The sequence below is a fragment of the Pleurodeles waltl genome, unplaced genomic scaffold, assembly GCF_031143425.1.
Source record: "Pleurodeles waltl isolate 20211129_DDA unplaced genomic scaffold, aPleWal1.hap1.20221129 scaffold_39, whole genome shotgun sequence".
Lineage (NCBI taxonomy): Eukaryota > Metazoa > Chordata > Amphibia > Caudata > Salamandridae > Pleurodeles > Pleurodeles waltl.
The window spans coordinates 7,579,489-7,606,141 of NW_027150097.1; the positions used below are offsets into that span (position 1 = coordinate 7,579,489).

Sequence of the window (26,653 nt, forward strand, 5' to 3'; positions counted from 1 at the left end):
GTGTGCCAGCAGCACCTCTGTTTCCAAGATGGCAGAGGTCTGGAGCACACTGGAGGAGCTCTGGACACCTCCCAGGGGAGGTGCAGGTCAGGGGAGTGGTCACTCCCCTTTTCTTTGTCCAGTTTCACGCCAGAGCAGGGGCTAAGGGGTCCCTTAACCGGTGTAGACTGGCTTATGCAGAATTGGGCACCTCTGTGCCCAACAAAGCATTTCCAGAGGCTGGGGGAGGCTACTCCTCCCCTGCCTTCACACCATTTTCCAAAGGGAGAGGGTGTCACACCCTCTCTCAGAGGAAGTTCTTTGTTCTGCCATCCTGGGCCAGGCCTGGCTGGACCCCAGGAGGGCAGCTGCCTGTCTGAGGGGTTGGCAGCAGCAGCAGCTGCAGAGAAACCCCAGGAAGGGCAGTTTGGCAGTACCAGTGTCTGTGCTACAGACCACTGGGATCATGGGATTGTGCCAACTATGCCAGGATGGCATAGAGGGGGCAATTCCATGATCATAGACATGTTACATGGCCATATTCGGAGTTACCATTGTGAAGCTACATATAGGTAGTGACCTATATGTAGTGCACGCGTGTAATGGTGTCCCCGCACTCACAAAGTTCAGGGAATTGGCTCTGAACAATGTGGGGGCACCTTGGCTAGTGCCAGGGTGCCCTCACACTAAGTAACTTTGCACCTAACCTTTACCAGGTAAAGGTTAGACATATAGGTGACTTATAAGTTACTTAAGTGCAGTGTAAAATGGCTGTGAAATAACGTGGACGTTATTTCACTCAGGCTGCAGTGGCAGGCCTGTGTAAGAATTGTCAGAGCTCCCTATGGGTGGCAAAAGAAATGCTGCAGCCCATAGGGATCTCCTGGAACCCCAATACCCTGGGTACCTCAGTACCATATACTAGGGAATTATAAGGGTGTTCCAGTAAGCCAATATAAATTGGTAAAAATGGTCACTAGCCTGTTAGTGACAATTTGGAAAGAAATGAGAGAGCATAACCACTGAGGTTCTGATTAGCAGAGCCTCAGTGAGACAGTTAGTCACTACACAGGTAACACATTCAGGCACACTTATGAGCACTGGGGCCCTGGGTTACCAGGGTCCCAGTGACACATACAACTAAAACAACATATATACAGTGAAAAATGGGGGTAACATGCCAGGCAAGATGGTACTTTCCTACACAACCCCCCCCCCAAACGAAGGACAATAAGACTAGCCATGACCTGATGAGTCTTCATTGTCTAAGTGGAAATATCTGGAGAGTCCATCTGCATTGGAGTGGCTACTCCCAGGTCTATGTTCCACTGTATAGTCCATTCCCTGTAGGGATATGGACCACCTCAACAATTTAGGATTTTCACCTTTCATTTGTTTTAGCCAAAGTAGAGGTTTGTGGTCTGTCTGAACAATGAAGTGAGTGCCAAACAGGTATGGCCTCAACTTCTTCAGAGCCCAGACCACAGCAAAGGCCTCCCTCTCAATGGCAGACCAACGCTTTTCTCTAGGGGTCAACCTTCTACTAATAAAAGCAACAGGTTGATCCTGGCCCTCAGAATTAAGTTGTGATAGGACTGCCCCTACTCCTAATTCAGATGCATCAGTTTGGACATAGAATTTTTTAGAGTAACAAGGGCTTTTCAGGACAGGTGCAGAGCACATGGCCTGCTTCAGCTCCTCAAAAGCTTTCTGACAGTTTGCTGTCCATAATACCTTTTTAGGCATTTTCTTGGATGTGAGGTCATTAAGAGGGGCTGCAATGGAGCCATAGTTCTTAATGAACCTCCTGTAATACCCAGTGAGGCCTAGGAAGGCTCTCACCTGAGTCTGAGTGGTAGGGGGAACCCAATCAATAATAGTTTGGATTTTCCCCTGAAGTGGTGCAATCTGTTCCCCACCAACAAGGTGTCCCAGATAAACCACCTTACCCTGCCCTATCTGGCACTTTGAAGCCTTGATAGTGAGGCCTGCCTTTTGCAGGGCCTCCAAAACTTTCCATAGGTGGACCAGGTGATCATCCCAACTGGAGCTAAAGACAGCTATATCGTCCAAATATGCTGCACTGAATGCTTCCAGCCCTTGCAGGACTGTGTTCACCAACCTCTGAAAAGTGGCAGGTGCATTTTTCAAACCAAAAGGCATTACAGTAAACTGGTAATGTCCTCCAATGGTAGAAAATGCAGTCTTAGATTTAGCATCTTCTGATAATTTGATCTGCCAATACCCTGCAGTCAAATCAAAAGTGCTTAGATACTTGGCAGATGCCAGTGTATCTATAAGCTCATCTGCCCTGGGTATAGGGTGAGCATCAGTTTTGGTTACCAAGTTGAGACCTCTATAGTCTACACAAAACCACATTTCCTTCTTTCCATCTTTAGAATTGGGTTTTGGTACCAGTACCACAGGAGAAGCCCATGGACTGTCAGAGTGCTCAACCACTCCTAGTTCCAACATTTTCTGAACTTCTTGCTTTATGCAGTCCCTGACATGGTCAGGCTGCCTATAGATCTTACTTTTGACAGGTAAACTGTCTCCAGTATCTATAGTGTGCTCACACCAAGAAGTGGTGCCTGGCACAGTAGAGAAGAGTTCTGAAAATTGTCCTAGGAGATTTATGCAATTATCTTTCTGCTCAGCAGTAAGACAATCAGCCAAAACTACACCTTCCACAAGAGCATCTTGTTCTGTGGAAGAGAAGAGATCAGGTAGAGGATCACTGTCTTCTTCCTGTCCCTCATCAGTTGCCATGAGCAGGGTGAGATCAGCCCTGTCATAGTAGGGTTTCAGGCGGTTGACATGGAGCACCCTAAGGGGACTCCTGGCAGTGCCTAAGTCAACTAAATAGGTGACTTCTCCCTTCTTTTCAACAATTGTGTGGGGACCACCCCATTTATCTTGGAGTGCTCTTGGGGCCACAGGCTCCAAGACCCACACTTTCTGCCCTGGTTGGTACTGAACCAAAAGAGCCTTCTGATCATGCCATTGCTTCTGGAGCTCTTGGCTGGCCTGAAGGTTTTTACTGGCCTTTTTCATGTACTCAGCCATCCTTGATCTGAGGCCAAGTACATAATCCACAATATCCTGCTTAGGAGCTTTTAAAGGTTGTTCCCAACCCTCCTTTACAAGTGTGAGTGGACCCCTAACAGGGTGTCCAAAAAGAAGTTCAAAGGGGCTGAAGCCCACTCCTTTCTGGGGTACCTCCCTGTAGGCAAAAAGGAGGCATGGTAGAAGGATATCCCATCTCCTGCGGAGTTTTTCAGGGAGACCCATAATCATGCCTTTGAGAGTTTTATTAAATCTCTCCACCAGTCCATTTGTTTGTGGATGATAGGGTGTTGTGAACTTGTATGTTACACCACACTCCTTCCACATGGCCTTTAAGTATGCAGACATGAAATTGCTTCCCCTGTCTGATACCACTTCCTTTGGGAAGCCCACCCTGGAAAATATTCCCAGGAGGGCCTTTGCCACTGCAGGTGCTGTAGTGGTCCTTAAAGGAATAGCTTCAGGATATCTTGTGGCATGGTCCACTACCACTAAGATAAACCTATTGCCTGAAGCAGTAGGAGGGTCAAGGGGCCAACTATGTCAACCCCTACCCTTTCAAAGGGAACCCCAACCACAGGCAGTGGGATAAGGGGTGCCTTTGCGGTGCCACCTGTCTTGCCACTGGCTTGACAGGTTTCACATGACTTACAAAATTCCTTTGTGTCCTCAGACATCCTAGGCCAATGAAACAGGGGAACAAGCCTGTCCCAAGTTTTCATTTGTCCTAGGTGCCCAGCTAAGGGAATGTCATGTGCCAGTGTTAGGAGGAACTTTCTGTACTCCTGAGGAATCACTAATCTCCTGGCAGCTCCAGGTTTAGGATCCCTATGCTCAGTGTACAAGAGGTTGTCCTCCCAGTAAACTCTGTGAGAGTCACTGACATCCCCATTAGCCTGTTTGACAGCTTGCTGTCTGAGACCCTCTAATGTGGGACAGGTTTGCTGTGCCACACTCAGCTCCTCTCTGGCAGGCCCCCCTTCACCCAAAAGCTCAGCAGTGTCTGCTTCCAGCTCCTCTGGTGTAGGTTCTGCACAGGGAGGGAATTCTTCTTCCTCAGAATTAGAATCCACTGTAGAGGGAGGGATAGTAGGAAGTGGTTTGCTTCTACTAGCCCTAGCTTTAGGGAGCACTTGGTCCATTGTTCCAGGATCCAAGCTTCCCTGTCCTTTTTGCTTTTTGGCCTGAGCCCTTGTCAAAGCAAAAATATGCCCTGGGATGCCCAGCATTGCTGCATGGGCCTCCAACTCCACATCTGACCAAGCTGATGTCTCCAAATCATTCCCTAATAGACAGTCTACAGGTAAATCTGAAGCTACCACAACTTTCTTTGGACCAGTTACCCCCCCCCCAGTTGAGATTTACAACAGCCATGGGGTGGCTTTGTGTTATGTTGTGAGCATCGCTTACTTGGTACTGGTGTCCAAGTATGTGTTGTTCAGGGTGCACCAGTTTCTCAATCACCATTGTGACACTGGCACCTGTGTCCCTGTAGGCCTGGACCTCAACACCATTTATTAGGGTTAGTTGCTTGTACTTCTCCAAGTTATGGGGGCAAGCAACCAAAGTGGCTAAATCAATAGCCCCTTCAGAGACTAAAGTAGCCTCTGTGGTCTCCCTAATCAGACCAACCCCAACTAAATTACCAAAAGTGAGCCCAGCTACTCCCTTGGATTGGCTATTAGTAGGTTTGCTCCCACCACCACTGCTATTAGTAGGGACACTAGGTGCAGCAGTAGGGGTTGTAGTGGTAGGAGCTGTGGTGCCTTTCTTTGGACAACTGGGATCTGTTGTCCAATGGCCTTTTATTTTACATAAATAGCACCATGGTTTCTTTTCCTTGTTCTGATTAAAGGAGGATTTGGACCCACCACCCCCACCAGAGTGTTTTTGTGGGCCTGATGAAGACTAATTTTTAGATTTGTCCCCACCCTTGTCAGAAGACTTACCATCCTTCTTTTTGTTGCCATCTTTGTCACCCCCTGTATGAACTTTTCTGTTCACTCTTGTTCTGACCCATTTGTCTGCCTTCTTTCCCAATTCTTGGGGAGAGGTCAGATCAGAGTCCACCAAGTACTGGTGCAACAAATCAGACACACAATTATTAAGAATATGCTCTCTCAGGATTAAGTTATACAGGCTGTCATAATCAGTAACTTTACTGCCATGTAACCACCCCTCCAAGGCCTTCACTGCCTGGTCAATGAAATCAACCCAGTCTTGTGAAGACTCCTTTTTGGTCTCTCTGAACTTTATCCTGTACTGTTCAGTGGTTAAGCCATAACCATCCAGGAGTGCATTCTTAAGAACTTGGAAATTATTAGCATCATTTTCTTTCACAGTAAGGAGCCTATCCCTACCTTTTCCACTAAATGATAGCCATAGGATAGCAGCCCACTGCCTTTGAGGGACATCCTGTACAACACAGGCCCTCTCAAGTGCAGCAAACCACTTGTTAATGTCATCCCCCTCCTTATAAGGGGGAACTATCGTGTGCAGATTCCTGGAATCATGCTCTTTTGCAGGATGACTATGGGGAATACTGCTGCTGCCACCATGGGTATCTAAACCCAACTTCTGTCTTTCCTTCTCTAATTCAAAAGACTGTCTATCCAAATCCAGCTGTTGCTTTTTAAGCTTCAGTCTGGTTTGTTCCACCCTCAACTTATTGAGTTCCCTCTCTAACATTCTGTCATCAGGGTTGGTGGGAGGGACATTTCTAGAAACAGAGCTATGATGGGAATGAACAGAAGGAGACCTGTCCCTTACAGAAGCCAACCTAACAGCTTGGTTTACAGAAACATTACTACCAGTATGGTGAGAATAAATGCTTTTGCTATGATGTGAGACAACACTATTTATTTGGTGTGGCTCATCATCATTACCATCTATGCTAGATTGTCTAGTAATGGGCAGGCTAGGAAGTTTCTTTCCTGAATCTTTTCCTGGGGGAGTCCCTGAATCAGATTGGGAACTATTAGGTACTTTTTCAACAGATGGGGCACCTATGGCCTTATCCTGTTCTCTAAGCATGTTAAGTAACAGTTCCAAGGAAGGATTCTTCCCTACACTCAAACCTCTCTCTATACAGAGACTCCTTGCTCTTTTCCAGCTAAGGGTGTCATATGCAAGTTTGGACAGATCAACACTTTGGCCTGTGCCAGACATTTTTTAGAGAGAGTTAAAGTGATAGAAAAAGAGAAAAAAGTTTTCAGAACTTTTTGGAAAGACAGAAAAAACTTTTTAAACTTTTAAGAACTTTTTGAAAGTTTAGAAGTACTTTTCAGCACTTAGAAAAGAGTGAAAAGAGGAAATGCAAAACTTTTTGGCTATGTGTATATACACTGAACTTGTTTTGTATATTTTTCTCTTATGAAAAGTACAATGACAAGAGTGGTAAGTAGTCTCAAGCACTTATCCCACCACTGCACAACCAATGTAGGAGGCTGGACTGGCTTGTAGTGAGTACCAAGGGGTACTTGCACCTTGCACCAGGCCCAGTTATCCCTTATTAGTGTATAGGGTGTCTAGCAGCTTAGGCTGATAGATAATGGTAGCTTAGCAGAGCAGCTTAGGCTGAACTAGGAGACGTGTGAAGCTACTACAGTACCACTTAGTGTCATATGCACAATATCATAAGAAAACACAATACACAGTTATACTAAAAATAAAGGTACTTTATTTTTATGACAATATGCCAAAGTATCTTAGAGTGTACCCTCAGTGAGAGGATAGGAAATATACACAAGATATATATACACAATAGCAAAAATATGCAGTATAGTCTTAGAAAACAGTGCAAACAATGTATAGTTACAATAGGATGCAATGGGGAAACATAGGGATAGGGGCAACACAAACCATATACTCCAAAAGTAGAATGCGAACCACGAATGGACCCCAAACCTATGTGACCTTGTAGAGGGTCGCTGGGACTATTAGAAAATAGTGAGAGTTAGGAAAATAACCCTCCCCAAGACCCTGAAAAGTGAGTGCAAAGTGCACTAAAGTTCCCCTAAAGACAAAGAAGTCGTGTTAGAGGAATAATGCAGGAAAGACACAAACCAGCAATGCAACAACTGTGGATTTCCAATCTAGGGTACCTGTGGAACAAGGGGACCAAGTCCAAAAGTCACAAGCAAGTCGGAGATGGGCAGATGCCCAGGAAATGCCAGCTGCGGGTGCAAAGAAGCTTCGACTGGACAGAAGAAGCTGAGGTTTCTGCAGGAACGAAAAGGGCTAGAGACTTCTCCTTTGGTGGACGGATCCCACTCGCCTTGGAGAGTCGTGCAGAAGTGTTTTCCCGCCGAAAGGACGCCAACAAGCCTTGGTAGGCGCAAATCGTGCGTTTGGCGTTTTTGGACGCTGCTGGAGACCAGGAGGGACCAGGAGGTCGCAAATTGGACCTCAAGAGAGAGGGGACATCGAGCAAGACAAAGAGCCCTCACTGAAGCAGGTAGCGCCCGGAGAAGTGCCAGAAACAGGCACTACGAGGATGCGTGAAACGGTGCTCGCCAAAGTTGCACAAAGGAGTCCCACGTCGCCGGAGACCAACTTAGAAAGTCGTGCAATGCAGGTTAGAGTGCCGTGGACCCAGGCTTGGCTGTGCACAAAGGATTTCCGCCGGAAGTGCACAGGGGCCGGAGTAGCTGCAAAGTCGCGGTTCCCAGCAATGCAGCCCAGCGAGGTGAGGCAAGGACTTACCTCCACCAAACTTGGGCTGAAGAGTCACTGGACTGTGGGGGTCACTTGGACAGAGTCGCTGGATTCGAGGGACCTCGCTCGTCGTGCTGAGAGGAGACCCAAGGGACCGGTAATGCAGCTTTTTGGTGCCTGCGGTTGCAGGGGGAAGATTCCGTCGACCCACGGGAGATTTCTTCGGAGCTTCTGGTGCAGAGAGGAGGCAGGCTACCCCCACAGCATGCACAAGCAGGAAAACAGTCGAGAAGGCGGCAGGATCAGCGTTACAGAGTTGCAGTAGTCGTCTTTGCTACTATGTTGCAGGTTTGCAGGCTTCCAGCGCGGTCAGCAGTCGTTTCCTTATCAGAAGGTGAAGAGAGAGATGCAGAGGAACTCGGATGAGCTCTTGCATTCGTTATCTAAAGTTTCCCCAGAGACAGAGACCCTAAATAGCCAGAAAAGAGGGTTTGGCTACTTAGGAGAGAGGATAGGCTACTAACACCTGAAGGAGCCTATCAGCAGGAGTCTCTGACGTCACCTGGTGGCACTGGCCACTCAGAGCAGTCCAGTGTGCCAGCAGCACCTCTGTTTCCAAGATGGCAGAGGTCTGGAGCACACTGGAGGAGCTCTGGACACCTCCCAGGGGAGGTGCAGGTCAGGGGAGTGGTCACTCCCCTTTTCTTTGTCCAGTTTCGCGCCAGAGCAGGGGCTAAGGGGTCCCTGAACCGGTGTAGACTGGCTTATGCAGAATTGGGCACCTCTGTGCCCAACAAAGCATTTCCAGAGGCTGGGGGAGGCTACTCCTCCCCTGCCTTCACACCATTTTCCAAAGGGAGAGGGTGTCACACCCTCTCTCAGAGGAAGTTCTTTGTTCTGCCATCCTGGGCCAGGCCTGGCTGGACCCCAGGAGGGCAGCTGCCTGTCTGAGGGGTTGGCAGCAGCAGCAGCTGCAGAGAAACCCCAGGAAGGGCAGTTTGGCAGTACCAGTGTCTGTGCTACAGACCACTGGGATCATGGGATTGTGCCAACTATGCCAGGATGGCATAGAGGGGGCAATTCCATGATCATAGACATGTTACATGGCCATATTCGGAGTTACCATTGTGAAGCTACATATAGGTAGTGACCTATATGTAGTGCACGCGTGTAATGGTGTCCCCGCACTCACAAAGTTCAGGGAATTGGCTCTGAACAATGTGGGGGCACCTTGGCTAGTGCCAGGGTGCCCTCACACTAAGTAACTTTGCACCTAACCTTTACCAGGTAAAGGTTAGACATATAGGTGACTTATAAGTTACTTAAGTGCATTGTAAAATGGCTGTGAAATAACGTGGACGTTATTTCACTCAGGCTGCAGTGGCAGGCCTGTGTAAGAATTGTCAGAGCTCCCTATGGGTGGCAAAAGAAATGCTGCAGCCCATAGGGATCTCCTGGAACCCCAATACCCTGGGTACCTCAGTACCATATACTAGGGAATTATAAGGGTGTTCCAGTAAGCCAATATAAATTGGTAAAAATGGTCACTAGCCTGTTAGTGACAATTTGGAAAGAAATGAGAGAGCATAACCACTGAGGTTCTGATTAGCAGAGCCTCAGTGAGACAGTTAGTCACTACACAGGTAACACATTCAGGCACACTTATGAGCACTGGGGCCCTGGGTTACCAGGGTCCCAGTGACACATACAACTAAAACAACATATATACAGTGAAAAATGGGGGTAACATGCCAGGCAAGATGGTACTTTCCTACACAACCCCCCCCCCCCAAACGAAGGACAATAAGACTAGCCATGACCTGATGAGTCTTCATTGTCTAAGTGGAAATATCTGGAGAGTCCATCTGCATTGGAGTGGCTACTCCCAGGTCTATGTTCCACTGTATAGTCCATTCCCTGTAGGGATATGGACCACCTCAACAATTTAGGATTTTCACCTTTCATTTGTTTTAGCCAAAGTAGAGGTTTGTGGTCTGTCTGAACAATGAAGTGAGTGCCAAACAGGTATGGCCTCAACTTCTTCAGAGCCCAGACCACAGCAAAGGCCTCCCTCTCAATGGCAGACCAACGCTTTTCTCTAGGGGTCAACCTTCTACTAATAAAAGCAACAGGTTCATCCTGGCCCTCAGAATTAAGTTGTGATAGGACTGCCCCTACTCCTAATTCAGATGCATCAGTTTGGACATAGAATTTTTTAGAGTAACAAGGGCTTTTCAGGACAGGTGCAGAGCACATGGCCTGCTTCAGCTCCTCAAAAGCTTTCTGACAGTTTGCTGTCCATAATACCTTTTTAGGCATTTTCTTGGATGTGAGGTCATTAAGAGGGGCTGCAATGGAGCCATAGTTCTTAATGAACCTCCTGTAATACCCAGTGAGGCCTAGGAAGGCTCTCACCTGAGTCTGAGTGGTAGGGGGAACCCAATCAATAATAGTTTGGATTTTCCCCTGAAGTGGTGCAATCTGTTCCCCACCAACAAGGTGTCCCAGATAAACCACCTTACCCTGCCCTATCTGGCACTTTGAAGCCTTGATAGTGAGGCCTGCCTTTTGCAGGGCCTCCAAAACTTTCCATAGGTGGACCAGGTGATCATCCCAACTGGAGCTAAAGACAGCTATATCGTCCAAATATGCTGCACTGAAAGCTTCCAGCCCTTGCAGGACTGTGTTCACCAACCTCTGAAAAGTGGCAGGTGCATTTTTCAAACCAAAAGGCATTACAGTAAACTGGTAATGTCCTCCAATGGTAGAAAATGCAGTCTTAGATTTAGCATCTTCTGATAATTTGATCTGCCAATACCCTGCAGTCAAATCAAAAGTGCTTAGATACTTGGCAGATGCCAGTGTATCTATAAGCTCATCTGCCCTGGGTATAGGGTGAGCATCAGTTTTGGTTACCAAGTTGAGACCTCTATAGTCTACACAAAACCACATTTCCTTCTTTCCATCTTTAGAATTGGGTTTTGGTACCAGTACCACAGGAGAAGCCCATGGACTGTCAGAGTGCTCAACCACTCCTAGTTCCAACATTTTCTGAACTTCTTGCTTTATGCAGTCCCTGACATGGTCAGGCTGCCTATAGATCTTACTTTTGACAGGTAAACTGTCTCCAGTATCTATAGTGTGCTCACACCAAGAAGTGGTGCCTGGCACAGTAGAGAAGAGTTCTGAAAATTGTCCTAGGAGATTTATGCAATTATCTTTCTGCTCAGCAGTAAGACAATCAGCCAAAACTACACCTTCCACAAGAGCATCTTGTTCTGTGGAAGAGAAGAGATCAGGTAGAGGATCACTGTCTTCTTCCTGTCCCTCATCAGTTGCCATGAGCAGGGTGAGATCAGCCCTGTCATAGTAGGGTTTCAGGCGGTTGACATGGAGCACCCTAAGGGGACTCCTGGCAGTGCCTAAGTCAACTAAATAGGTGACTTCTCCCTTCTTTTCAACAATTGTGTGGGGACCACCCCATTTATCTTGGAGTGCTCTTGGGGCCACAGGCTCCAAGACCCACACTTTCTGCCCTGGTTGGTACTGAACCAAAAGAGCCTTCTGATCATGCCATTGCTTCTGGAGCTCTTGGCTGGCCTGAAGGTTTTTACTGGCCTTTTTCATGTACTCAGCCATCCTTGATCTGAGGCCAAGTACATAATCCACAATATCCTGCTTAGGAGCTTTTAAAGGTTGTTCCCAACCCTCCTTTACAAGTGTGAGTGGACCCCTAACAGGGTGTCCAAAAAGAAGTTCAAAGGGGCTGAAGCCCACTCCTTTCTGGGGTACCTCCCTGTAGGCAAAAAGGAGGCATGGTAGAAGGATATCCCATCTCCTGCGGAGTTTTTCAGGGAGACCCATAATCATGCCTTTGAGAGTTTTATTAAATCTCTCCACCAGTCCATTTGTTTGTGGATGATAGGGTGTTGTGAACTTGTATGTTACACCACACTCCTTCCACATGGCCTTTAAGTATGCAGACATGAAATTGCTTCCCCTGTCTGATACCACTTCCTTTGGGAAGCCCACCCTGGAAAATATTCCCAGGAGGGCCTTTGCCACTGCAGGTGCTGTAGTGGTCCTTAAAGGAATAGCTTCAGGATATCTTGTGGCATGGTCCACTACCACTAAGATAAACCTATTGCCTGAAGCAGTAGGAGGGTCAAGGGGCCAACTATGTCAACCCCTACCCTTTCAAAGGGAACCCCAACCACAGGCAGTGGGATAAGGGGTGCCTTTGCGGTGCCACCTGTCTTGCCACTGGCTTGACAGGTTTCACATGACTTACACAATTCCTTTGTGTCCTCAGACATCCTAGGCCAATGAAACAGGGGAACAAGCCTGTCCCAAGTTTTCATTTGTCCTAGGTGCCCAGCTAAGGGAATGTCATGTGCCAGTGTTAGGAGGAACTTTCTGTACTCCTGAGGAATCACTAATCTCCTGGCAGCTCCAGGTTTAGGATCCCTATGCTCAGTGTACAAGAGGTTGTCCTCCCAGTAAACTCTGTGAGAGTCACTGACATCCCCATTAGCCTGTTTGACAGCTTGCTGTCTGAGACCCTCTAATGTGGGACAGGTTTGCTGTGCCACACTCAGCTCCTCTCTGGCAGGCCCCCCTTCACCCAAAAGCTCAGCAGTGTCTGCTTCCAGCTCCTCTGGTGTAGGTTCTGCACAGGGAGGGAATTCTTCTTCCTCAGAATTAGAATCCACTGTAGAGGGAGGGATAGTAGGAAGTGGTTTGCTTCTACTAGCCCTAGCTTTAGGGAGCACTTGGTCCATTGTTCCAGGATCCAAGCTTCCCTGTCCTTTTTGCTTTTTGGCCTGAGCCCTTGTCAAAGCAAAAATATGCCCTGGGATGCCCAGCATTGCTGCATGGGCCTCCAACTCCACATCTGACCAAGCTGATGTCTCCAAATCATTCCCTAATAGACAGTCTACAGGTAAATCTGAAGCTACCACAACTTTCTTTGGACCAGTTACCCCCCCCCCAGTTGAGATTTACAACAGCCATGGGGTGGCTTTGTGTTATGTTGTGAGCATCGGTTACTTGGTACTGGTGTCCAAGTATGTGTTGTTCAGGGTGCACCAGTTTCTCAATCACCATTGTGACACTGGCACCTGTGTCCCTGTAGGCCTGGACCTCAACACCATTTATTAGGGTTAGTTGCTTGTACTTCTCCAAGTTATGGGGGCAAGCAACCAAAGTGGCTAAATCAATAGCCCCTTCAGAGACTAAAGTAGCCTCTGTGGTCTCCCTAATCAGACCAACCCCAACTAAATTACCAAAAGTGAGCCCAGCTACTCCCTTGGATTGGCTATTAGTAGGTTTGCTCCCACCACCACTGCTATTAGTAGGGACACTAGGTGCAGCAGTAGGGGTTGTAGTGGTAGGAGCTGTGGTGCCTTTCTTTGGACAACTGGGATCTGTTGTCCAATGGCCTTTTATTTTACATAAATAGCACCATGGTTTCTTTTCCTTGTTCTGATTAAAGGAGGATTTGGACCCACCACCCCCACCAGAGTGTTTTTGTGGGCCTGATGAAGACTAATTTTTAGATTTGTCCCCACCCTTGTCAGAAGACTTACCATCCTTCTTTTTGTTGCCATCTTTGTCACCCCCTGTATGAACTTTTCTGTTCACTCTTGTTCTGACCCATTTGTCTGCCTTCTTTCCCAATTCTTGGGGAGAGGTCAGATCAGAGTCCACCAAGTACTGGTGCAACAAATCAGACACACAATTATTAAGAATATGCTCTCTCAGGATTAAGTTATACAGGCTGTCATAATCAGTAACTTTACTGCCATGTAACCACCCCTCCAAGGCCTTCACTGCCTGGTCAATGAAATCAACCCAGTCTTGTGAAGACTCCTTTTTGGTCTCTCTGAACTTTATCCTGTACTGTTCAGTGGTTAAGCCATAACCATCCAGGAGTGCATTCTTAAGAACTTGGAAATTATTAGCATCATTTTCTTTCACAGTAAGGAGCCTATCCCTACCTTTTCCACTAAATGATAGCCATAGGATAGCAGCCCACTGCCTTTGAGGGACATCCTGTACAACACAGGCCCTCTCAAGTGCAGCAAACCACTTGTTAATGTCATCCCCCTCCTTATAAGGGGGAACTATCGTGTGCAGATTCCTGGAATCATGCTCTTTTGCAGGATGACTATGGGGAATACTGCTGCTGCCACCATGGGTATCTAAACCCAACTTCTGTCTTTCCTTCTCTAATTCAAAAGACTGTCTATCCAAATCCAGCTGTTGCTTTTTAAGCTTCAGTCTGGTTTGTTCCACCCTCAACTTATTGAGTTCCCTCTCTAACATTCTGTCATCAGGGTTGGTGGGAGGGACATTTCTAGAAACAGAGCTATGATGGGAATGAACAGAAGGAGACCTGTCCCTTACAGAAGCCAACCTAACAGCTTGGTTTACAGAAACATTACTACCAGTATGGTGAGAATAAATGCTTTTGCTATGATGTGAGACAACACTATTTATTTGGTGTGGCTCATCATCATTACCATCTATGCTAGATTGTCTAGTAATGGGCAGGCTAGGAAGTTTCTTTCCTGAATCTTTTCCTGGGGGAGTCCCTGAATCAGATTGGGAACTATTAGGTACTTTTTCAACAGATGGGGCACCTATGGCCTTATCCTGTTCTCTAAGCATGTTAAGTAACAGTTCCAAGGAAGGATTCTTCCCTACACTCAAACCTCTCTCTATACAGAGACTCCTTGCTCTTTTCCAGCTAAGGTTGTCATATGCAAGTTTGGACAGATCAACACTTTGGCCTGTGCCAGACATTTTTTAGAGAGAGTTAAAGTGATAGAAAAAGAGAAAAAAGTTTTCAGAACTTTTTGGAAAGACAGAAAAAACTTTTTAAACTTTTAAGAACTTTTTGAAAGTTTAGAAGTACTTTTCAGCACTTAGAAAAGAGTGAAAAGAGGAAATGCAAAACTTTTTGGCTATGTGTATATACACTGAACTTGTTTTGTATATTTTTCTCTTATGAAAAGTACAATGACAAGAGTGGTAAGTAGTCTCAAGCACTTATCCCACCACTGCACAACCAATGTAGGAGGCTGGACTGGCTTGTAGTGAGTACCAAGGGGTACTTGCACCTTGCACCAGGCCCAGTTATCCCTTATTAGTGTATAGGGTGTCTAGCAGCTTAGGCTGATAGATAATGGTAGCTTAGCAGAGCAGCTTAGGCTGAACTAGGAGACGTGTGAAGCTACTACAGTACCACTTAGTGTCATATGCACAATATCATAAGAAAACACAATACACAGTTATACTAAAAATAAAGGTACTTTATTTTTATGACAATATGCCAAAGTATCTTAGAGTGTACCCTCAGTGAGAGGATAGGAAATATACACAAGATATATATACACAATAGCAAAAATATGCAGTATAGTCTTAGAAAACAGTGCAAACAATGTATAGTTACAATAGGATGCAATGGGGAAACATAGGGATAGGGGCAACACAAACCATATACTCCAAAAGTAGAATGCGAACCACGAATGGACCCCAAACCTATGTGACCTTGTAGAGGGTCGCTGGGACTATTAGAAAATAGTGAGAGTTAGGAAAATAACCCTCCCCAAGACCCTGAAAAGTGAGTGCAAAGTGCACTAAAGTTCCCCTAAAGACAAAGAAGTCGTGTTAGAGGAATAATGCAGGAAAGACACAAACCAGCAATGCAACAACTGTGGATTTCCAATCTAGGGTACCTGTGGAACAAGGGGACCAAGTCCAAAAGTCACAAGCAAGTCGGAGATGGGCAGATGCCCAGGAAATGCCAGCTGCGGGTGCAAAGAAGCTTCGACTGGACAGAAGAAGCTGAGGTTTCTGCAGGAACGAAAAGGGCTAGAGACTTCTCCTTTGGTGGACAAATCCCACTCGCCTTGGAGAGTCGTGCAGAAGTGTTTTCCCGCCGAAAGGACGCCAACAAGCCTTGGTAGGCGCAAATCGTGCGTTTGGCGTTTTTGGACGCTGCTGGAGACCAGGAAGGACCAGGAGGTCGCAAATTGGACCTCAAGAGAGAGGGGACATCGAGCAAGACAAAGAGCCCTCACTGAAGCAGGTAGCACCCGGAGAAGTGCCAGAAACAGGCACTACGAGGATGCATGAAACGGTGCTCGCCAAAGTTGCACAAAGGAGTCCCACGTCGCCGGAGACCAACTTAGAAAGTCGTGCAATGCAGGTTAGAGTGCCGTGGACCCAGGCTTGGCTGTGCACAAAGGATTTCCGCCGGAAGTGCACAGGGGCCGGAGTAGTTGCAAAGTCGCGGTTCCCAGCAATGCAGTCCAGCGACGTGAGGCAAGGACTTACCTCCACCAAACTTGGGCTGAAGAGTCACTGGACTGTGGGGGTCACTTGGACAGAGTCGCTGGATTCGAGGGACCTCGCTCGTCGTGCTGAGAGGAGACCCAAGGGACCGGTAATGCAGCTTTTTGGTGCCTGCGGTTGCAGGGGGAAGATTACGTCGACTCACGGGAGATTTCTTCGGAGCTTCTGGTGCAGAGAGGAGGCAGGCTACCCCCACAGCATGCACAAGCAGGAAAACAGTCGAGAAGGCGGCAGGATCAGCGTTACCGAGTTGCAGTAGTCGTCTTTGCTACTATGTTGCAGGTTTGCAGGCTTCCAGCGCGGTCAGCAGTCGTTTCCTTATCAGAAGGTGAAGAGAGAGATGCAGAGGAACTCGGATGAGCTCTTGCATTCGTTATCTAAAGTTTCCCCAGAGACAGAGACCCTAAATAGCCAGAAAAGAGGGTTTGGCTACTTAGGAGAGAGGATAGGCTACTAACACCTGAAGGAGCCTATCAGCAGGAGTCTCTGACGTCACCTGGTGGCACTGGCCACTCAGAGCAGTCCAGTGTGCCAGCAGCACCTCTGTTTCCAAGATGGCAGAGGTCTGGAGCACACTGGAGGAGCTCTGGACACCTCCCAGGGGAGGTGCAGGTCAGGGGAGTGGTCACTCCCCTTTCCTTTGTCCAGTTTCGCGCCAGAGCAGGGGCTAAGGGGTCCCTGAACCGGTGTAGACTGGCTTATGCAGAATTGGGCACCTCTGTGCCCAACAAAGCATTTCCAGAGGCTGGGGGAGGCTACTCCTCCCCTGCCTTCACACCATTTTCCAAAGGCAGAGGGTGTCACACCCTCTCTCAGAGGAAGTTCTTTGTTCTGCCATCCTGGGCCAGGCCTGGCTGGACCCCAGGAGGGCAGCTGCCTGTCTGAGGGGTTGGCAGCAGCAGCAGCTGCAGAGAAACCCCAGCAAGGGCAGTTTGGCAGTACCAGGGTCTGTGCTACAGACCACTGGGATCATGGGATTGTGCCAACTATGCCAGGATGGCATAGAGGGGGCAATTCCATGATCATAGACATGTTACATGGCCATATTCGGAGTTACCATTGTGAAGCTACATATAGGTAGTGACCTATATGTAGTGCACGCGTGTAATGGTGTCCCCGCACTCACAAAGTTCAGGGAATTGGCTCTGAACAATGTGGGGGCACCTTGGCTAGTGCCAGGGTGCCCTCACACTAAGTAACTTTGCACCTAACCTTTACCAGGTAAAGGTTAGACATATAGGTGACTTATAAGTTACTTAAGTGCAGTGTAAAATGGCTGTGAAATAACGTGGACGTTATTTCACTCAGGCTGCAGTGGCAGGCCTGTGTAAGAATTGTCAGAGCTCCCTATGGGTGGCAAAAGAAATGCTGCAGCCCATAGGGATCTCCTGGAACCCCAATACCCTGGGTACCTCAGTACCATATACTAGGGAATTATAAGGGTGTTCCAGTAAGCCAATGTAAATTGGTAAAAATGGTCACTAGCCTGTTAGTGACAATTTGGAAAGAAATGAGAGAGCATAACCACTGAGGTTCTGGTTAGCAGAGCCTCAGTGAGACAGTTAGTCACTACACAGGTAACACATTCAGGCACACTTATGAGCACTGGGGCCCTGGGTTACCAGGGTCCCAGTGACACATACAACTAAAACAACATATATACAGTGAAAAATGGGGGTAACATGCCAGGCAAGATGGTACTTTCCTACAGTATGGAGCCAGGCACCTCCTGATCTGAATCTTGAACTGGCTCCAAATTCTGCATGTCCACACCCACTGTAGTAGATGATTGAGAATTAGTAGCAGTCACCACCGGCCATATGCACTGGCTCAAAATTCTGCAAGTCCACACCCCATGAAGTAGATGATTGAGAATTAGTAGCAGTCACCACAGGGTCCACTGTCAGGATGGTCCATCCTCTCTCCTTCATCAGCTTCAGATCCCACTGTTTCCCTGAGCAGGAAGGTCTGGAATTGAAAATACAGAGGACATTAAATAACATTCACTCAGTACATGGCACTCATTTTGGTTTATAAGCTGGAAATTGAGCCATCAGTTTGGTGTCAAGAGTGTCAGGATGGCCGGGTGGTCTAAGGTGCTGCATTCAGGTCACAGTCTCCCTTTCAGACGTGGGTTCAAACCCCTCTTCTGACACGTGTCTTTGCGAGGTGGATACATTTTTGGACTTTTTTTTCCAAGCACCCTTATCAAAAACAATGGCAACAGTTTCTGTAAATTATCGATAAGATCTATTGTCCGTTGCTTGCACTAATTGCCTGAAGTTGGCTAAATCGCAGTAAATCGGTAAAGCAGGAAATCACAGCATCTTCAACAAATGGTGATAGAGGGGCCGAGATAAAGGTTTCGACCCTACATATCAAAAGCACAGCTGTCCATAGTTCAGCAGGTTCACAGTGCAGAAGGTTCAGTGGCACCAGGGTCCCCTGCGTCCCAATCACAGCTGGTTTTTAACTTCTGTATTCAGGGCATGGGAGGGGTGTGTTGCATCGTGCACACACAGTGCCTGTTTCGCAGATAAGTTTTAATAAATACACAGAGAATAATATAGAGTCATTGGCCACGAGGAACACCTTCCCTGACCTTTTATTCTCTCCGGTTCCACGTCACCGCGCCTACCATCCAACTCCAAAACTCGGGGGAGACTAACACTCCCTACCTTCCTTGGTGTGCATCATAGGCGTGCCCATGACGAACACAACATTTCTCCTTTACCAATACAAAACAAACATAGCTGCTCAAGAAAAAGATACTATACTAATCCAGTATACAAGAATAGTACACAACAAGAAATGCCACATTCAGTCAATCCACCCCGAATCCTTGCAGCCGCGTTGAGCATGGCGGTCGAGGACTCAAACTGTACCCTTCAAGTGCTTGTCTCAGAGGCACTGAGTTGATTGGTATGGAGCCAGGCACCTCCTGATCTGAATCTTGAACTGGCTCCAAATTCTGCATGTCCACACCCCTTGTAGTAGATGATTGAGAATTAGTAGCAGTCACCACCGGCCATGTGCACTGGCTCAAACTTCTGCATGTCCACACCCCATGTAGTCGATGATTGAGAATTAGTAGCAGTCACCACCGGATTCACTGTCAGGATGATCCATCCTCTCTCCTTCATCAGCTTCAGATCCCACTGTTTCCCTGAGCAGGAAGGTCTGGAATTGAAAATACAGAGGACATTAAACAACATTCACTCAGTACATGGCACTCATTTTGGTTTATACGCTCAAAATTGAGCCATGAGCAAGGTGGGAAGAGTGTCAGGATGGCCGAGTGGTCTAAGGCGCTGCGTTCAGATCGCAGCCTTCCTTGGAGATGTGGGCTCAAATCCCACTTCTGACAAGTGTATTTTGCGAGGTGGATACATTTTTTGACTTTTTTTTCCAAAGCACCGTATCAAAAACAATGTCAACAGTTTGTGTAAATTATCGATAAGATCTATTTTCCGTTGCTTGCACTAATTGCCTGAAGTTGGCTAAATCGCAGTAAATCGGTAAAGCAGGAAATCACAGCATCTTCAACAAATCGTGATAGAGGGGCCGAGATAAAGGTTTCGACCCTACATATCAAAAGCGCAGCTGTCAATAGTTCAGCAGGTTCACAGTGCAGAAGGTTCAGTGGCACCAGGGTCCCCTGCGTCCCAATCACAGCTGGTTTTTAACTTCTGTATTCAGGGGATGGGAGGGGTGGGGGTGTTGCGTCGTGCACACACAGTGCCTGTTTTGCAGAGAAGTTTTAATAAATACACAAAGAATAATATGGAGTCTTTAGCCACGAGGAACACCTTCCCCTACCTTTTATTCTCTCCGATTCCACATCACCGCACCTACCATCCAACTCCAAAACTCGGGGGAGACTAACACTCCCTACCTCCCTTGGTGTGCATCATGGGCGTGCCCATGACGAACACAACATTTATCCTTAACCAATACAAAACAAACATAGCTGCTAAAAAAAAAGATACTATACTAATCCAGTATACAAGAATAGTACACAACGATAAATACCACATTCAGTCAATCCACCCCGAATCCTTGCAGCCGCGTTGAGCATGGCGGTCGAGGACTCAAATTGTACCCTTCAAGTCCTTGACTCAGAGGCACTGAGTTGATTGGTATGGAGCCAGGCACCTCCTGATCTGAATCTTGAACTGGCTCAAAATTCTGCAAGTCCACACCCCATGTAGTAGATGATTGAGAATTAGTAGCAGTCACCACAGGGTCCACTGTCAGGGTGATCCATCCTCTCTCCTTCATCAGCTTCAGATCCCACTGTTTCCCTGAGCAGGAAGGTCTGGAATTGAAAATACAGAGGACATTAAATAAAATTCACTCAGTACATGGCACTCATTTTGGTTTATAAGCTGGAAATTGAGCCATCAGTCTGGTGTCAAGAGTGTCAGGATGGCCGGGTGTTCTAAGGTGCTGCATTCAGATCACAGTCTCCCTTGGGGACGTGGGTTCAAACCCCTCTTCTGACAAGTGTCTTTTGCGAGGTGGATACATTTTTTGACTTTTTTTTTCCAAGCACCCTTATCAAAAACAATGTCAACAGTTTCTGTAAATTATCGATAAGATCTATTGTCCGTTGCTTGCACTAATTGCCTGAAGTTGGCTAAATCGCAGTAAATCGGTAAAGCAGGAAATCACAGCATCTTCAACAAATCGTGATAGAGGGGCCGAGATAAAGGTTTCGACCCTACATATCAAAAGCACAGCTGTCAATAGTTCAGCAGGTTCACAGTGCAGAAGGTTCAGTGGCACCAGGGTCCCCTGCGTCCCAATCACAGCTGGTTTTTAACTTCTGTATTCAGGGCATGGGAGGGGTGTGTTGCATCGTGCACACACAGTGCCTGTTTTGCAAATAAGTTTTAATAAATACACAGAGAATAATATAGAGTCATTGGCCACGAGGAACACCTTCCCTGACCTTTTATTCTCTCCGGTTCCACGTCACCGCGCCTACCATCCAACTCCAAAACTCGGGGGAGACTAACACTCCCTACCTCCCTTGGTGTGCATCATAGGCGTGCCCATGACGAACACAACATTTCTCCTTAACCAATACAAAACAAACATAGCTGCTCAAAAAAAAGATACTATACTAATCCAGTATACAAGAATAGTACACAACAAGAAATGCCACATTCAGTCAATCCACCCCGAATCCTTGCAGCCGCGTTGAGCATGGCGGTCGAGGACTCAAACTGTACCGTTCAAGTCCTTGTCTCAGAGGCACTGAGTTGATTGGTATGGAGCCAGGCACCTCCTGATCTGGATCTTGAACTGGCTCCAAATTCTGCATGTCCACACCCCCTGTAGTAGATGATTGAGAATTAGTAGCAGTCACCACCGGCCATGTGCACTGGCTCAAAATTCAGCATGTCCACACCCCATGTAGTAGATGATTGAGAATTAGTAGCAGTCACCACCGGATCCACTGTCAGGATGATCCATCCTCTCTCCTTCATCAGCTTCAGATCCCACTGTTTCCCTGAGCAGGAAGGTCTGGAATTGAAAATACAGAGGACATTAAACAACATTCACTCAGTACATGGCACTCATTTTGGTTTATAAGCTGGAAATTGAGCCATCAGTGCAGTGTCACGAGTGTCAGGATGGCCAAGTAGTCTAAGGCGCTGTGTTCAGATCGTAGTCTCCTTTGGAGGCGTGGGTTCAAATCCCCCTTCTGACAAGTGTCTTTTGCGAGGTGGATAAATTTTTTTACTTTTTTTTCCCAAGCACCCGTATCAAAAACAATGTCAACAGTTTCTGTAAATTATCGATAAGATCTATTGTCCGTTGCTTGCACTAATTTCCTGAAGTTGGCTAAATCGCAGTAAATCGGTAAAGCGGGAAATCACAGCATCTTCAACAAATCGTGATAGAGGGGCAGAGATAAAGGTTTCGACCCTACATATCAAGAGCGCAGCTGTCAATAGTTCAGCAGGTTCACAGTGCAGAAGGTTCAGTGGCACCAGGGTCCCCTGCGTCCCAATCACAGCTGGTTTTTAACTTCTGTATTCAGGGCATGGGAGGGGTGTGTTGCATCGTGCACACACGGTGCCTGTTTCGCAGATAAGTTTTAATAAATACACAGAGAATAATATAGAGTCATTGGCCACGAGGAACACCTTCCCTGACCATTTATTCTCTCCGGTTCCACGTCACCGCGCCTACCATCCAACTCCAAAACTCAGGGGAGACTAACACTCCCTACCTCCCTTGGTGTGCATCATAGGCGTGCCCATGACGAACACAACATTTCTCCTTAACCAATACAAAACAAACATAGCTGCTCAAAAAAAAGATACTATACTAATCCAGTATACAAGAATAGTACACAACAAGAAATGCCACATTCAGTCAATCCACCCCAAATCCTTGCAGCCGCGTTGAGCATGGCGGTCGAGGACTCAAACTGTACCGTTCAAGTCCTTGTCTCAGAGGCACTGAGTTGATTGGTATGGAGCCAGGCACCTCCTGATCTGAATCTTGAACTGGCTCCAAATTCTGCATGTCCACACCCCTTGTAGTAGATGATTGAGAATTAGTAGCAGTCACCACCGGCCATGTGCACTGGCTCAAACTTCTGCATGTCCACACCCCATGTAGTCGATGATTGAGAATTAGTAGCAGTCACCACCGGATTCACTGTCAGGATGATCCATCCTCTCTCCTTCATCAGCTTCAGATCCCACTGTTTCCCTGAGCAGGAAGGTCTGGAATTGAAAATACAGAGGACATTAAACAACATTCACTCAGTACATGGCACTCATTTTGGTTTATACGCTCGAAATTGAGCCATGAGGGAGATGCGAAGAGTGTGAGGATGGCCGAGTGGTCTAAGGCGCTGCATTCAGATCGCAGCCTCCCTTGGAGGTGTGGGTTCAAATCCCACTTCTGACAAGTGTATTTTGCGAGGTGGATACATTTTTGGACTTTTTTTTCCCAAGCACCGTATCAAAAACAATGTCAACAGTTTCTGTAAATTATCGATAAGATCTATTTTCCGTTGCTTGCACTAATTGCCTGAAGTTGGCTAAATCGCAGGAAATCAGTAAAGCAGTAAATCACAGCATCTTCAACAAATCGTCATAGAGGGGCCGAGATAAAGGTTTCGACCCTACATATCAAAAGCGCAGCTGTCAATAGTTCAGCAGGTTCACAGTGCAGAAGGTTCAGTGGCACCAGGGTCCCCTGCGTCCCAATCACAGCTGGTTTTTAACTTCTGTATTCAGGGCATGAGAGGGGTGTGTTGCATCGTGCACACACAGTGCCTGTTTTGCAAATAAGTTTTAATAAATACACAGAGAATAATATAGAGTCATTGGCCACAGGGGAACACCTTCCCTGACCTTTTATTCTCTCCGGTTCCACGTCACCACGCCTACCATCCAACTCCAAAACTCGGGGGAGACTAACACTCCCTACCTCCCTTGGTGTGCATCATAGGCGTGCCCATGACGAACACAACATTTCTCCTTAACCAATACAAAACAAACATAGCTGCTCAAAAAAAAGATACTATACTAAACCAGTATACAAGAATAGTACACAACAAGAAATGCCACATTCAGTCAATCCACCCCGAATCCTTGCGGCCGCGTTGAGCATGGCGGTCGAGGACTCAAACTGTACCGTTCAAGTCCTTGTCTCAGAGGCACTGAGTTGATTGGTATGGAGCCAGGCACCTCCTGATCTGAATCTTGAACTGGCTCCAAATTCTGCATGTCCACACCCCCTGTAGTAGATGATTGAGAATTAGTAGCAGTCACCACCGGCCATGTGCACTGGCTCAAAATTCAGCATGTCCACACCCCATGTAGTAGATGATTGAGAATTAGTAGCAGTCACCACCGGATCCACTGTCAGGATGATCCATCCTCTCTCCTTCATCAGCTTCAGATCCCACTGTTTCCCTGAGCAGGAAGGTCTGGAATTGAAAATACAGAGGACATTAAACAACATTCACTCAGTACATGGCACTCATTTTGGTTTATAAGCTGGAAATTGAGCCATCAGTGCAGTGTCAAGAGTGTCAGGATTGCCGAGTGGTCTAAGGCGCTGCGTTCAGGTTGCAGTCTCCTTTGGAGGCGTGGGTTCAAATCCCACTTCTGACAAGTGTCTTTTGCGAGGTGGATACATTTTTGGACGTTTTTTTTCCAAGCACCCGTATCAAAAGCAATGTCAACAGTTTCTGTAAATTATCGATAAGATCTACTGTCCGTTGCTTGCACTAATTTCCTGAAGTTGGCTAAATCGCAGTAAATCGGTAAAGCGGGAAATCACAGCATCTTCAACAAATCGTGATAGAGGGGCAGAGATAAAGGTTTCGACCCTACATATCAAGAGCGCAGCTGTCAATAGTTCAGCAGGTTCACAGTGCATAAGGTTCAGTGGCAGCAGGGTCCCCTGCGTCCCAATCACAGCTGGTTTTTAACTTCTGTATTCAGGGCATGGGAGGGGTGTGTTGCATTGTGCACACACAGTGCCTGTTTCGCAAATAAGTTTTAATAAATACACAGAGAATAATATAGAGTCATTGGCCACGAGGAACACCTTCCCTGACCTTTTATTCTCTCCGGTTCCACGTCACCGCGCCTACCATCCAACTCCAAAACTCGGGGGAGACTAACACTCCCTACCTTCCTTGGTGTGCATCATAAGCATGCCCATGACGAACACAACATTTCTCCTTAACCAATACAAAACAAACATAGCTGCTCAAAAAAAAGATACTATACTAATCCAGTATACAAGAATAGTACACAACAAGAAATGCCACATTCAGTCAATCCACCCCGAATCCTTGCAGCCGCGTTGAGCATGGCGGTCGAGGACTCAAACTGTACCGTTCAAGTGCTTGTCTCAGAGGCACTGAGTTGATTGGTATGGAGCCAGGCACCTCCTGATCTGAATCTTGAACTGGCTCCAAATTCTGCATGTCCACACCCCTTGTAGTAGATGATTCAGAATTAGTAGCAGTCACCACCGGCCATGTGCACTGGCTCAAACTTCTGCATGTCCACACCCCATGTAGTCGATGATTGAGAATTAGTAGCAGTCACCACCGGATTCACTGTCAGGATGATCCATCCTCTCTCCTTCATCAGCTTCAGATCCCACTGTTTCCCTGAGCAGGAAGGTCTGGAATTGAAAATACAGAGGACATTAAACAACATTCACTCAGTACATGGCACTCATTTTGGTTTATACGCTCGAAATTGAGCCATGAGCGAGGTGTGAAGAGTGTCAAGATGGCCGAGTGGTCTAAGGCGGTGCGTTCAGATTGCAGCCTCCTTTGGAGGTGTGGGTTCAAATCCCACTTCTGACAAGTGTATTTTGCGAGGTGGATACATTTTTGGACTTTTTTTTCCCAAGCACCGTATCAAAAACAATATCAACAGTTTCTGTAAATTATCGATAAGATCTATTTTCCGTTGCTTGCACTAATTGCCTGAAGTTGGCTAAATCGCAGTAAATCGGTAAAGCAGGAAATCACAGCATCTTCAACAAATCGTGATAGAGGGGCCGAGATAAAGGTTTCGACCCTACATATCAAAAGCGCAGCTGTCAATAGTTCAGCAGGTTCACAGTGCAGAAGGTTCAGTGGCACCAGGGTCCCCTGCGTCCCAATCACAGCTGGTTTTTAACTTCTGTATTCAGGGCATGGGAGGGGTGTGTTGCATCGTGCACACACATTGCCTGTTTCGCAGATAAGTTTTAATAAATACACAGAGAATAATATAGAGTCATTGGCCACGAGGAAAACCTTCCCTGACCTTTTATTCTCTCCGGTTCCACGTCACCGCGCCTACCATCCAACTCCAAAACTCGGGGGAGACTAACACTCCCTACCTTCCTTGGTGTGCATCATAGGCGTGCCCATGACGAACACAACATTTCTCCTTAACCAATACAAAACAAACATAGCTGCTCAAAAAAAAGATACTATACTAATCCAGTATACAAGAATAGTACACAACAAGAAATGCCACATTCAGTCAATCCACCCCGAATCCTTGCAGCCGCGTTGAGCATGGCGGTCGAGGACTCAAACTGTACCGTTCAAGTGCTTGTCTCAGAGGCACTGAGTTGATTGGTATGGAGCCAGGCACCTCCTGATCTGAATCTTGAACTGGCTCCAAATTCTGCATGTCCACACCCCTTGTAGTAGATGATTGAGAATTAGTAGCAGTCACCACCGGCCATGTGCACTGGCTCAAACTTCTGCATGTCCACACCCCATGTAGTCGATGATTGAGAATTAGTAGCAGTCACCACCGGATTCACTGTCAGGATGATCCATCCTCTCTCCTTCATCAGCTTCAGATCCCACTGTTTCCCTGAGCAGGAAGGTCTGGAATTGAAAATACAGAGGACATTAAACAACATTCACTCAGTACATGGCACTCATTTTGGTTTATACGCTCGAAATTGAGCCATGAGCAAGGTGTGAAGAGTGTCAGGATGGCCGAGTGGTCTAAGGCGCTGCGTTCAGATCGCAGCCTCCCTTGCAGGTGTGGGTTCAAATCCCACTTCTGACAAGTGTATTTTGCGAGGT

The 26,653-nt window shown here is 47.0% G+C and overlaps 1 non-coding gene across 1 annotated transcript; it reads left to right on the forward strand.

Annotated features, from left to right (window-relative positions):
• Positions 1-26,553: 26,553 nt before the first annotated feature.
• Positions 26,554-26,636, forward strand: TRNAL-CAG (transfer RNA leucine (anticodon CAG)). The gene has a single exon. It is a non-coding gene; the product is annotated as a tRNA-Leu (tRNA).
• Positions 26,637-26,653: the final 17 nt, after the last annotated feature.